The following is a 12922-nucleotide window of genomic DNA, read 5'->3' on the forward strand; positions in this document are numbered from 1 at the left end:
CCATTTATTTTTGTGTAAATGTCTGTCTTCACATCCATATATACATACGGCGGGATCAGGAAGTCCCGGTTCCGACGGCAGACGGATGGCAACTTTGCCATTTTTCAACCATTGAAGAATACTAGTCATAACTAATACCGTCAACGGTAGATAGTTATTTCTTACGTATTATAACAAATATATTAACGAATTCTCGGAGGAAAGATGAGAATGATGAAAATTATTTCTGATCACTTAAATGTTACAAGAATTATTCGCACATGTCATTGTTGTTTTAGAGTAATTGGACAGGCGCCATTCATAATAAGACTTCAAACACCTCGTTTATTTAAGTTGACCCATTGATACTCTGTCACACTTTACCTAACCATAGTGTCAATTAACAACAAGTATCAGTTGGACTGTCATATTTTTATTTAACAAGGCCATAAAACGGGCTGCTCTAATTGACAGGCGAAACGTGATAATGCCACGTGCGGTACTGGCAATTTTAACAGAAAAAAATGAATCTTTTAATTTTTTTTTTCAAAAATTGAAAATGCACGAATTAAAGCCCGCGCCGCGAAACGGTCTTTTTTCACGTTGGTGCGAAATTTCATGCCAGAGAATTTAAATGATTTCACAGTAAAATCTTCTGAATTACCGTCATATTTTGAAACATTTGCTGTACACCCTGAGTTCCTACTGCGGTGGAAACATTTTTATCAAAGTGCCCAGGGTGAGCTATTGTGATCTCTCACCGTCCGGCGTCCGTCCACACTTTCCTTTAAACAACATCTCCTCCTAAACCACCAGGCCAATTTTGATGAAACTTCACAGGGATGTTCCTTGGATGGTCTTCTTTAAGAATTTTCAAAGAATTGAATTCCATGCAGAACTCTGGTTGCCATGGCAATCGAAAGGAAAAACTTTAAAAATCTTCTTGTCCAAAACCACTGGTCCTAGGGCTTTAATATTTGGTATGTAGCATCATCTAGCGGTCCCCTACCAAGATTGTTTGGGGGTCACATGGTTTACATAGTCTTATATAGGGAAACTTCACGATGGTAAAATTCAACAACAACACGTGAATATTTATCTTTTATCAACGTTTCGGCGCTTACGCCTTCATCAGGATAAATACATAATAAAACAACGGACGTGACGTCATGAAGTAAACGTTACGTTGAATACCGGAAAAAACATATACTGTTTTTTTTTAAAATTACATAAATTAATGTGAATAACAGATAGCAAGTTTTGTACATTACGGATATCAGAATACAGGATTTCCTATAGCAGTATATATAAAAAAAAACATAAATAGGTAAAAACGCAATAGTACAAAACAAACACATATACATGTAAAATTCATTACACATTAAACAATGTTTTTGAATTAAGTCCATCAGGATTGAGTGTTTTTAACTTATGAATCCAGAATGTTTCCTTGCATAACCGGTTAATTTGATTATTTACCACATCAATAGGCATAAATGTGAAGTCGTCAATACTATGGACATCTTGATTAAAATGACCAGCAACCAACGTGGAATATGCAGGATTTGTAAAATTAGATATGTCAAATTTATGGCTATTCATACGCCGTGAAACCGGTTGCATAGTGTGCCCAACATATTGCATATTGCATCTTTTACACGTTATTAAGTATACAACATCTTTAGATTGACAGTTTGTATCGTATCGTAAAGAAAATGTTTCTCCTGTAACTGTACCGCTAAATGAGGATCCAGAGTTGATTTGCAGACAGTGGGAATATCGTTTCCTGTTACATATCTGCGTGATGTATGTTTCAGTGTTTAATTTGAAGTCCGAACTTACTAAGTAGTGGCTTAAATTTCTTGTACGTCTGTACGCCACTATAGGTTTGTATTCGTCATGTACAAATTTAACATTTGTATTCTTTGCAATGTTCAGAAGATCCCAATACTTGTGATTTGTTCCACCTATATTTGGTAATGATGGATTATACTCTACGGTGAATGGAATAACACTTGTTTTAGTTTTATCTGAAGGCGTCAGGGCTTCGTTTTGTGACGACCTCGACACCTTATTGAATGCACTGTCTATCACAGAATCCGGAAAATTTCTATCTTTGAAGTAGCTCCGTAAATCATTAAGAGATGAGTTGAATATTTCGTCATTAGAAATAATTCTCCTGTACCGCTTTGCCTGACTGTACGGGATTCCATCTTTGCATTGTTTCGGGTGACAAGAGGTGTAATCCAGGTATTGATGGGTATTTGTTTCTTTTACGTAAATATCAGTGTCAATTCCTAGCGATTTGTTTTTGGATACTTGTACATCTAAGAACGAAACAGTACTTTCTGATATTGTAGTAGTAAATTTGATATTTGGATGAAATTTGTTAAGATCGTCGATAAAGGACTCTAACTCTTCTAACGAGTGGTTCCAAATCATAAAAATGTCATCTAGGAACCGTAACCACAGAGATGGTTTAACTCCCCTTGAGTGAAGGAAATCCTGTTCAAGTTTTCCCATGAAGAGAGATGCATATGATGGTGCCATGGAACTCCCCATTGCTGTACCCATCTTTTGTAAATAAAACTCTTCACAGAATTTGAAGTAGTTATTTTCAAGTACAAGTCTTATTAAACGGGCGATATCATCAGTTGATAAATTTCTACCATATATACTTTGTTGTTGTAAAAATGACTTACAGGCGTTTATACCGTCATCATGAGGGATGTTTGTATAAAGTGATGTTACGTCAAGCGTTACTAAATATGATTTAGTTTCAAGTTTAATATCCCTCACTTTATTTATGAAATCTGCCGTGTCTTTTACATATGAAGGCAAACCGATCATGTATGGCTTTAATATATAGTCAATATATTTGGAAATATTCTCAGTAGGAGAACTAAACGCTGAAACAATGGGCCTTCCGGGATATTGCATAGGTAAATTGTTGTCCGGTTGTTTGTGTATCTTGGGTAAGATATAAAAACATGGCGTACGAATGTTTGCTGGAAAAGTGTCAAACTCGTCTGTAGTTTCAATATTTGCAACACATTGTGATATATTACGTTTTATTTCGTCTGTGGGATCGTTTGTACATTTTTCGTAATATTTATCATTATTCAATTGTCGCAATACCTCGTTTTTATAATCTTCAGTGTTCATAATTACAATTGTATTTGATTTATCTGCTTTTTTGATCACAATAGTTTTATCTTGTGATAGTTTTTGCAAAGATTCAAGTTCAGCTTTTGTAATATTACTGTACCGTTTCCGGTTATGCTCGGACTGCAAGATTTCTTCCGTTACCGCATTTATATAAAAATCCAGATACACATCACGTCCAGCGGGTGGGGTAAATGACGATCCTTTTTTATTGAAAAATGGAAAATCGCGATAAGAGTCAATATCGTTTAGTTCACTATCATCGAACTCCGTATTTGCCTGGCTATGAAAATACTCTTTTAGTCTAATTCTACGAGTAAACTTAAAGATGTCCTCTGCAAGTTTTACCTTGTCATGAGATTTAGTCTTTGGGCAAAATTTTAAACCCTTACCTAAAAGAATATAATCATTCGTCACTTAACTGTATGGAAGAAAGGTTCAAAACCGTCCTCTTCCCGCTCTGTATTTTCCGTAGCCTTTTTTTTGGTTTTCCTCCAGGTCTTCTTGTCTGCGACTCTGATGAATCTCCTCTGGCGTCGTCCACTTCCGGTGCTGTGACTATCAGTAGGTCCGCAACAACTTTTGTCAGCATCTCCAGAGTTTTCTTTTTTTTATATAGTGAAACTTTGAAGATCTTCTTGTCCATAGCCACAGGGCCTAGGGCTTTGATATTTGGTATGTAGCATCATCTAATGGGCCTCTACCAATATTGTTCAAATTATTTCCCTAGGGTCAAATATGGCCCCGCCCTGGGGGGGTGGGGAGTGTCACATGGTTTATGTATAGACTTATATAGGCAAAATCTTTGAAAATTTTCTTGTCCAAAACCATAGGCCCTAGGGTCACATGGTTTATATCGAGTTATATAGGGAAACTTTTGAACATCTTCTTGTACAAAAGCACATGCCCTAGGGTTTTGATATTTGGTATGACGCATTATATAGTAGTCCTTTACAAAGACTGTTCAAATTATCGCCCTGGGGTTAAAAATGGCCCCGCCCCGGGCCGCATATTGTTTAGAAAGACTTGTAAAGAAAAAAAACCCTTAAAAAATGTCTTGTCTTAAGCCATAAAGCCCAGAGCTTAGATATTTGGTATGTGGCATGTCGTAGTGGTTCTCTACCAAGAGTGTTCAAATCATGACCCTTGGTCAATATGTGCCACGCCAAGGGGATCCCTTGTTTACATTGACGTATATAGGAAAAATCTTTAAAAATCTTCTTGTCCAGAACCGTGAGACCCAGACCTTAGATATTTAGTATTTAGTATTGTCTAGCTGTCACTATCCATTTTGTTCAAATCATTATTTTTTCTATATTATAAATTATTCATTATTTATGGCAAATCTAACTTTAAAATATGTTTTACATGAGAAATATAAGATTATGAACCTATTACATGTTGAGAGGTTAATGTGACTGGCTAGCGACGCAAAAAGGGTTCTGCATGATAAAAGTCTTTCACATTCGAATTAATGACGATTGACAATAAGGAATTGAAAATACAATGTATGCCATTGAAATTAAAATGAACTTCCATGACAAGCTTTTACTATTTTTATACTGCCACAAATTCGACAGAGCCTCATTATGTGCTATGCTATTTAGGTATAAATTTTTTGTATATTAAAACAGTTTAGATGGATGAAAAAAAAAGATATATAGGAAAATCCTTTGGAAAAATAATATACAATCAAGACTTGTTTATAGAGAAATGAGTAATATCCTCACGTCCTCGAGCACTGGTTTAAGTTGAATTCTGTTACACAGATATCTTGAATTAACTCCATGATACCAAAGTACTTGACAATATGACAATACTGAGTCCAGGTATTGGAGGCTTTTTACGACTGACAAGCTGCCATGATAGTTCATCAAATCTATAAGACGATCTTGTGGAAGCATAGTACGCAACCAAGCTAAAAATAGCAGACTCGATTTGAGTCTGTTCATGAGATGTAAAGAAATGACAAACACCCCTAGCGACCTCTAGCGCCGGCTTAATAGGGATTCCGTTCAATAGAAGTTCTTTAAATTTTCTGTTTTCCAGAGGAGTTTATATATTTTGGAAATATCAAAGCACCATCTAAAAATATGTTCTATTCTGTCATTTTAGCTACATCTCAATCAACAAGTAGAGCGTTGCTAAAGAAGCCTACCAAACATTAAAAGAATAACTAGACCACAAAACAAAAACAAAACTCTGTGTAACATTGTGTATGTTTAGAATACCCTTAGCGGTGATTACTTTCATTTTCACTGTCCCGTAACATAAGAACATGGTAGGGATAAAAAAAATAAGGTTTAGCGCATCAATAACCTGCTTAAACTTCCCAATGGTGTTTTTGTCACTGACCGTCCCAGTTAAGGTTGTGCCCAATGTTTTTTTATCGGTTCATTTTAACCTTTTTGTCTGTTAATTTTTCTATGTATTTTCGATTTTAAGTCAAAATTGTAACCGTTCATACATAACCTACTCATAGCTTGTGTTTAAAAGGGTTTGGGATCTTTGAACTAGCCTTTCATATTAGATATATATCCTTATGTTTACAATAATATCATTAAAGTGGCAAAATTAAAAGGCTAAAAGAGTCTACAGGGAAAAACTATTTACTAACGATCAATTGATAACGATGAAGGCAGTCGGACTGAAATATGTCACAGAGAACATAACTCTGAAGGGTTTACACACAGAAAAAACGATGCTTTGTAGAAAAAACTTTATCAAATTCTGCAAATCTCAACCAAAATATCACAGATAGATAAATCTATCACTCTTTTTATATGTTGGCTAATACAAAAATAATAAGCTGGTTTAATTAATCTGAAAAATAACTCAGAATAATATTGCATATCTTAGTGCATTGTTTTATAATAGACAATTAACACACTTAGCCACAAGAACTAAAGTGGCAGCGTTGTTGTTTCTAGTTTCTGTGTAAATATCATTCCTGTATCAGCTACGAGCTTTAACCTTGTAAAATATATTCTCTTCAGTCAGAAGCATCAGATCTTTATCAAGTTTATTGGTTTAAATTCTATTTATTTCAAGTTTATTAGATTAGATGGTATTATTTGAATCAGTTCAATGACACAACGTGTTTGTTTGGACTCCAGCTTGTATGATGCATGGCCTGACAGATACACAGGCGACTGGACGATTACCATAATGCAGGAGATCACATCGTAATAGACAGTGAAGTTTTAAGTTTCAGTGTATATTTCATTTCAGTATCATAAAGCTGTAAAATATATTCTCTTTAGTCAGAAACATGAGATCCTTTTCACGTTTATTAGGTTGAATTAGTTCAATAACACAAAGAGCTAGTTTGGACTCCGGCTTGTATGATGCATGGCCTGACAGATACACAGGCGACTGAACGATTACCATGATGCAGGAGATCACATCGTAATAGACAGTGAAGTGGATCACATCCAGCAGGAGTATTGTGGACACAAACTGCGTCATTGTTGTCATCATAATACCAAGGACAAGTAGAACGTTCGCTCAAGAAACAAGCTGTTGTGGATCTTTTCGAAATGTTCTGTAATACCTCTGAGATATTCATTTTACTTGTTTGCCTCTCTGAACTTGCACCTACTTTAGTTGAGTGTTGTAGATCAAATCCTGAGCTTTTCAAAGAAACCATGTCTTGATCCACTTGCGCTTGACCTTTATTCTCAATCTCTTTATTTCCCGCTTCAGTGGGTAAAGTATTTGTTGCATTTGTCATCCTTTCAAATAATGTTCTACTGTGTAAAATGTTTACTGCTGAAGATGAGATTCCAGATATATTTCTTTTAATTCTTTTTTCCGCTGCAGTCTTATTTTCATTATCAGCCTGCATAGGTTGGATTTGTTTTATTTCATTTTTATAACGATCTTTCCCTGTATCAGCTGTAGCATTTATTGCACTACTGTTTATATACTTTGCTCTATCTAAATGAATTCGCCGTTCCATTTCGTCTCTGGTTTGAATCATAAACGCCTTTGATAATGTGCAAAAGGCAGCCACCATTAATACTCTTTGTAAAAGCATCTTTCGTCTGGAAAAAAATAAAATAAACAATTAACATCCATAAAAATGTTTTTCACAGTTTTTAGCTCTACTTCACACAAATATTGGAGGGGAAAAGGGTAGAATTGAAGAGTATTTAATTAAATGATAATAAAAAAGACACGTCGTAATGAACATTTTTTCTGAACTTTAAAACCCGATTTTTTTAAATATGAGTTTAATTTGTATAACAGTAAGTTTATAAATAATCTGTAAAATTAGTTAACGAACATAAAATCTCAAAACCTATTTGAATGATCTTGTTCTTGAGATCGCAATATTTTCTTGTATTTTTTCTATTCTTTGTTGCTATTTTATTGCGATATTAGATGCTTTTTACGTTTTACAATACAAACTTCTTTGTCCGTTCAAATTGTCATAATAAACCATCATCCAAAAGTGTGAATTATATATGTTTAACTTCGGAAGCTGTATGATTTATAATTAGAAATGAGAATCGTTTAATAAAAATTGAAAGCCGTTTGTAAACAGTAATTATCTTCGTATTTAACTGTAATTTGCATATACCTGCTGTTGTAACAAACATCAGTTGTGATAAAAGGAGATAAGAATATAAGTGCAACCTGATGTCTTCATTTTAACTGGACATAGCCTTGTTTGGAAAATGATATTCAAATGAACATAGCGATGAATAATAAAATCAATGAAAATGAAATAAACCAATAGGAAAAACAGATCTCAAATTATGTGACTTAATTAAGAAATGGAAATGATTAAATAATGGAAGGCTAATCGGCAAATAGAATAAAACAGTTAGTTTACATCATGTGGCGTAATTAAAACCGGAAAGTAAATTTGAAGAAAGTTATTACCCTAAATCTTATAGATCAGGAACTTGTGTAGTCTTGAGTGTATGTTCTTTTTACATTAATACTAATTTCAGAAGCATTGATATAGCTTTGGTTTGATTTAAAGCTACTTGTAAAATGTGTAGGAGATACTCTACTGGATTGAAACGCCAGTGTCACGATTATAGAATATATATTTTTTTCGCTTAGGATTAACATTTTATTCAACATAAGACCAAAATCATTTTCCCATTTCCGAGCCTCCCGTGTTGTACGTCAACATCCAAAATAAAGCTTTGTTTAGCTAAATCTGAAACGAAACCATATCCTGGTAGCTGCCTTTCGTTTGCTGGTCTCAACAAGTGAGGTAAACATCTTAAAGTTCTTCATTATTTATACGAAATAATTTACAGTGTGCTTCTACATGTAAAGTTTATAATGAAATCATAAGACTTGTGTATGTTGGAACTTTAAGGTTAGCGAAGCGAAAGGTTCTCGTTTTTTTTTCGTATATTATTAGTCTTTATCAAAATTTCATCTGTATTTTTCGAAAATAAACATATTTTCATGACGATTGAAAATAATTTTTCTAAATCTACACTTTGAAACTAAAAAATATGAAATTTGAACTTGCGAGACAAGCTAACTATATCTCGTAGATCAAACAAATATATCAAAATGAGTAAAATATATCTACTAGGTAACCTTGTTAACCTTGTCGCAAATTCCGCTACTCGTTATCGCTTGAACTGTATCTACAAGCATTGAAGTATTTCTATTATGTACTTCCCCTTGATATGATTAGCTACAACCTCATTTATAACTATATTTTCCACAGGAGTTTAATTTTCTTGGAAATATCGATGCATCATCTCTATTTATGTTACACGTTGTCTTTTGAAATACATTCAACCAATACCATTGTGCATTTCACAAAACCATTTTGTTTTAAAAATGCCTCTGGTGAGAATTGAACCCAGATCTTTCGGGTGTGAAGGAGGCAAGCTTACTATCGCACCAAAGGGAAAGATACACTTTATTGCGAAAAGTAGTATTCAATAAGTGGTAGAACGCCCGATTCGAACGCATACTTTGGATTTAAAACCATACTATCAAAACATATAACCTGACGTGGGAAATAACTAATGTTTATTGTATCACAACGAGCTAGCCCCCGACAAAAAAGGATTCTCTCTCTGCAGTACAGTGTAATAAAGATGTTACAAAAAGACTAAGCCTGAAAACAATCAACACTCTCAGACCGAATGTAGCCACGTAACAGTATTTACTTTATATAAAAAAAAGAAAAATGTCACCAATGTATTTTTTTAATACTAACACAAATATCAAATAACAAAACAAGGAGTATTATGAGGAAGCCATCCAGCTGGCGTACGGAAGGTCGGTGCTTCTACCCAGGTGATCGCCCGTGATGAAATAATGCACGGAGGGGCACCACCATCAAAGCTGGAAAGTCGCCAAATGACATATATTTTTGTCGGTGCGACGTTAAACCTAACAAAATAAATAAATAAATAAATAAATAAAGGAGTATTTATAAATTCATGTAGCATAAATACAGTTAAGGAAAGCCAGATCTACATGTATATAACTGTAGAATGCATGTTCTTCTATAAAAACAGGTATTTGAACTGTTCAATCTCCGGCTTCTTAAAATGTTACAATTTTTGTATTATTTTACAACCTCTTGTACCCTGCCCACCTCCCAATTTCTTTTACTTCTAGGCATGGCCGATATATTTCGTAAGGACACTGATAAAAAGTACATATCTGTTAAAATATTATTATGTTAATGAAATAATTCATTGAACCAAATGTACTGAGAAATTAAATATTTTTACCAGATGTGCTGCGAAACAAATTTGTATTGGAGTAACATTTTATCCGGCTTACTTACTCGGGCACACTCGACTTTATATAGTTTGCTTGTTATTAGAGTCAAGGATTTGTGATATTGTATTACTGCGGTTACCGTTATCTTACGTATGTTTCTTCTATTTCAGTATTTATTATTATTATTATTATTATTATTATTATTACACCGGATTTATATAGCGCCCTTTTCGTGACAAACACGTTCAAAGGCGCTTTACATAGCACAAACGCTGCCACACAGGGCGCGAAATTCATCCTCTACTAGTACAGACACAGAGCGATCTGACCAGAGAGACAGAGTAAGATAAAAAAAAAACCAGAAGAAAGAGAGAAATCTGTTTTAGATACAGGCCTGTCCGGTTCTTTAACGTGCACGGTGTATAGCACCGATACACGCGAAGCCGTCTTTCCTGGGAAGAACCAGTGCAGGCCTCTAAGTTAGGTGGGAGACACTCAAGAGCATCTCAGAAATTTCCAGTGCATGGACCGGAATTCGAACCCCGGAAGTCTAGATTGACAGTCAAGCGTGTTACCACTAGACCACTAGACCACCGACCCACCTACATGTATTATGTTCTGATATTGTTGTTTCCATGTGACATGTCTGTTTCAAAGCTCCATTGTTTGTTTGTTTTGTCCTTGTGTGGTTGCTTTGTGTGTGTGGTATGCGTGTGTTGATCGTGAGCCAGTTTGGGGAGGCTGCGTTTTTAGAACGCGGCTTTCGCTGTTGGATATTCCTCCTTGTTTTTACATAGTAATACTCTGTTCTCAATATAAATACGTGCGGCTTTTATATAAATGAACTATGGTCACTTCATTCCCCATGTCACTTGTAAGAAAGCTTTTAACTTTTATTTCGGTGTTAAATAAATAAGGCATTTTCAAGTGATTATTATTCCACGTGAAAAACAAGATTTCTCCCAGTAACTGATATTGTAAGATATTTTTAGAATAGACTTTGGTGGTTGGTTTCGTTTTTGATATGCTTATTCTATCCTGTTTTATTGTATTTTTGTTACATATAAGGTTCTGGTCCTTGTAGGATATACCTTCTGAATGCAATAAAATTGAGAAAAAAAACATCCAATTGATATGGAATTATATTGATGTCAAATCTAAATACCAAATGAAATCATTTTATTTTGTTTTCATGTCTGGATCTGTAAATTGTTAGTATCCAATTGCTTTGCGGTACTCTCAAATAAAGGATATGTTTATATTGTAAAAATACTAAGATATGTTACAAATCTACCAATTAAGCTATAGTCTGTTCTTAATGCTATGTTAAATTTCAACAAATGACACTAGACTTAGTATGTTGGCGATATATCTTTAATGGATATTATTATCAATTTATGAAGTGTTTATTTACAGAAACGCGTATCGGAGAAGGTCTGGAAGTGCTGTAGGAAATACCCTTTACTGTTTGCAACATTGGTCTCCCTTTAGCTCCTCCTCCCTTTAAAAAAGTATGACGGTGAAAATGATGTCTATGACTGGTTTGGATTGAGATATCCGGATTGCAGTTTGCTTGACTTTCTCGTGCTTTGAATTTGGTGACACACTTTTTATATGCTTACTAAGAACCTTTTTATAGAAATAGTTGTACCGTCCATAAATACGTGAAACGGCACAAATCGCTCTTTGTGATGTTCTGTTGGTGTTAACTATTTTGCCTGTAAAAGTGCGACTTAACTTTGTTTTCATCAATGCCTATGTAGTATCTATACAGTTAATTGTTCTCTTGCAGTTAAAATGCTTATGTGGCGGATAAATGGCCAACGATGAGTCGATTTGTATGATTTATTACATGATATTCAAGACATAGTTACTTACATATAGGCCGGGAGTTGGACAAAAAAATTGGTATCATTTTTCTGGTAGTTTCTCCCTGTCATTAAATTGCACATCAAATTCATATCGTGTTTATTTTCTTTTTTGCAAAACTCATCTCTTATTCAAACCCGAAGACTCAATACAACCGACCGGGCAGGAGTGTCTTGGTTTGTCCTCTCAAATATAAACTGGCTATCTCTCATAATGTGGGGCCTCCGTGGCCGAGTGGTTAAGGTCGCTGACTTCAAATCACTTGCCCCTCATCGATGTGGGTTCGAGCCTCACTCGGGGCGTCGAATTCTTCATGTGAGGAAGCCATCCAGCGACGTTAAATCAAAAAAAAAATCTCTCATAATGTATAACTTACCTGGCAAATAGGAATCTCACAATTGAACCAGTCACAGGCTAAGTTCGGCTTTCCAAAAATGGTTAATTTCGTTCCACAGAATTAATATTGTAAAGCTCATTGATCTTTTGAACATATAAAAAAATCAAAGTTGAAGAAGTTTATGTAAGATGTAAGGACAGGCACTTAGATATAAACACGGATAATCCACAATACTGCTGGATATTTGAATCATCAAAAACAACTTCTGTTATACGATTAGACTATTCGGCAACGGGTAAGTAATATGAGATCATTGGAGTTATCGACTCAGTCGAGGTAAGGTCGCAGAATGAATTTTTAAGTGTATGTAATGAGAACAATTATTTGTGTCGTTTGAAAGAAATTTTGATACTTAAGTATAGCAAACGCTTAATCCATATTTTAGCTTAAGAGTTAGACAAAAAGGACGCAAACATTTATCCTATAAGAGCTAGAATTAAATAAATATGTGTCACGGACACTCACAGTAATATGTGTGCAGCAATTTTCTTACAGTTTTGTGAGTGGAAGTGCGAGTTCAGTACTCATACCTTGACTTGACATTGACATGAGGTGATGAACTCTAACAAATCGAGAATTGACAGTGTTATCGGTCGGTCATTGTAAACATGTCATAAATATTATATATTATATAGTAAAATATGTGCAAAGATCTTTTGGAAGCATAGAACGCAACTAAGAAACATAATTAGCAGACTCGGTTTGATTGAGTCTGTTCATTAGAGGTAATGAAATGTGCAACCTATCACCTATCACCGGCATAAGCGGAATTCTGTTATAGTAAAAATGAAT

Source organism: Mercenaria mercenaria, chromosome 12, assembly GCF_021730395.1.
Source record: "Mercenaria mercenaria strain notata chromosome 12, MADL_Memer_1, whole genome shotgun sequence".
NCBI lineage: Eukaryota > Metazoa > Mollusca > Bivalvia > Venerida > Veneridae > Mercenaria > Mercenaria mercenaria.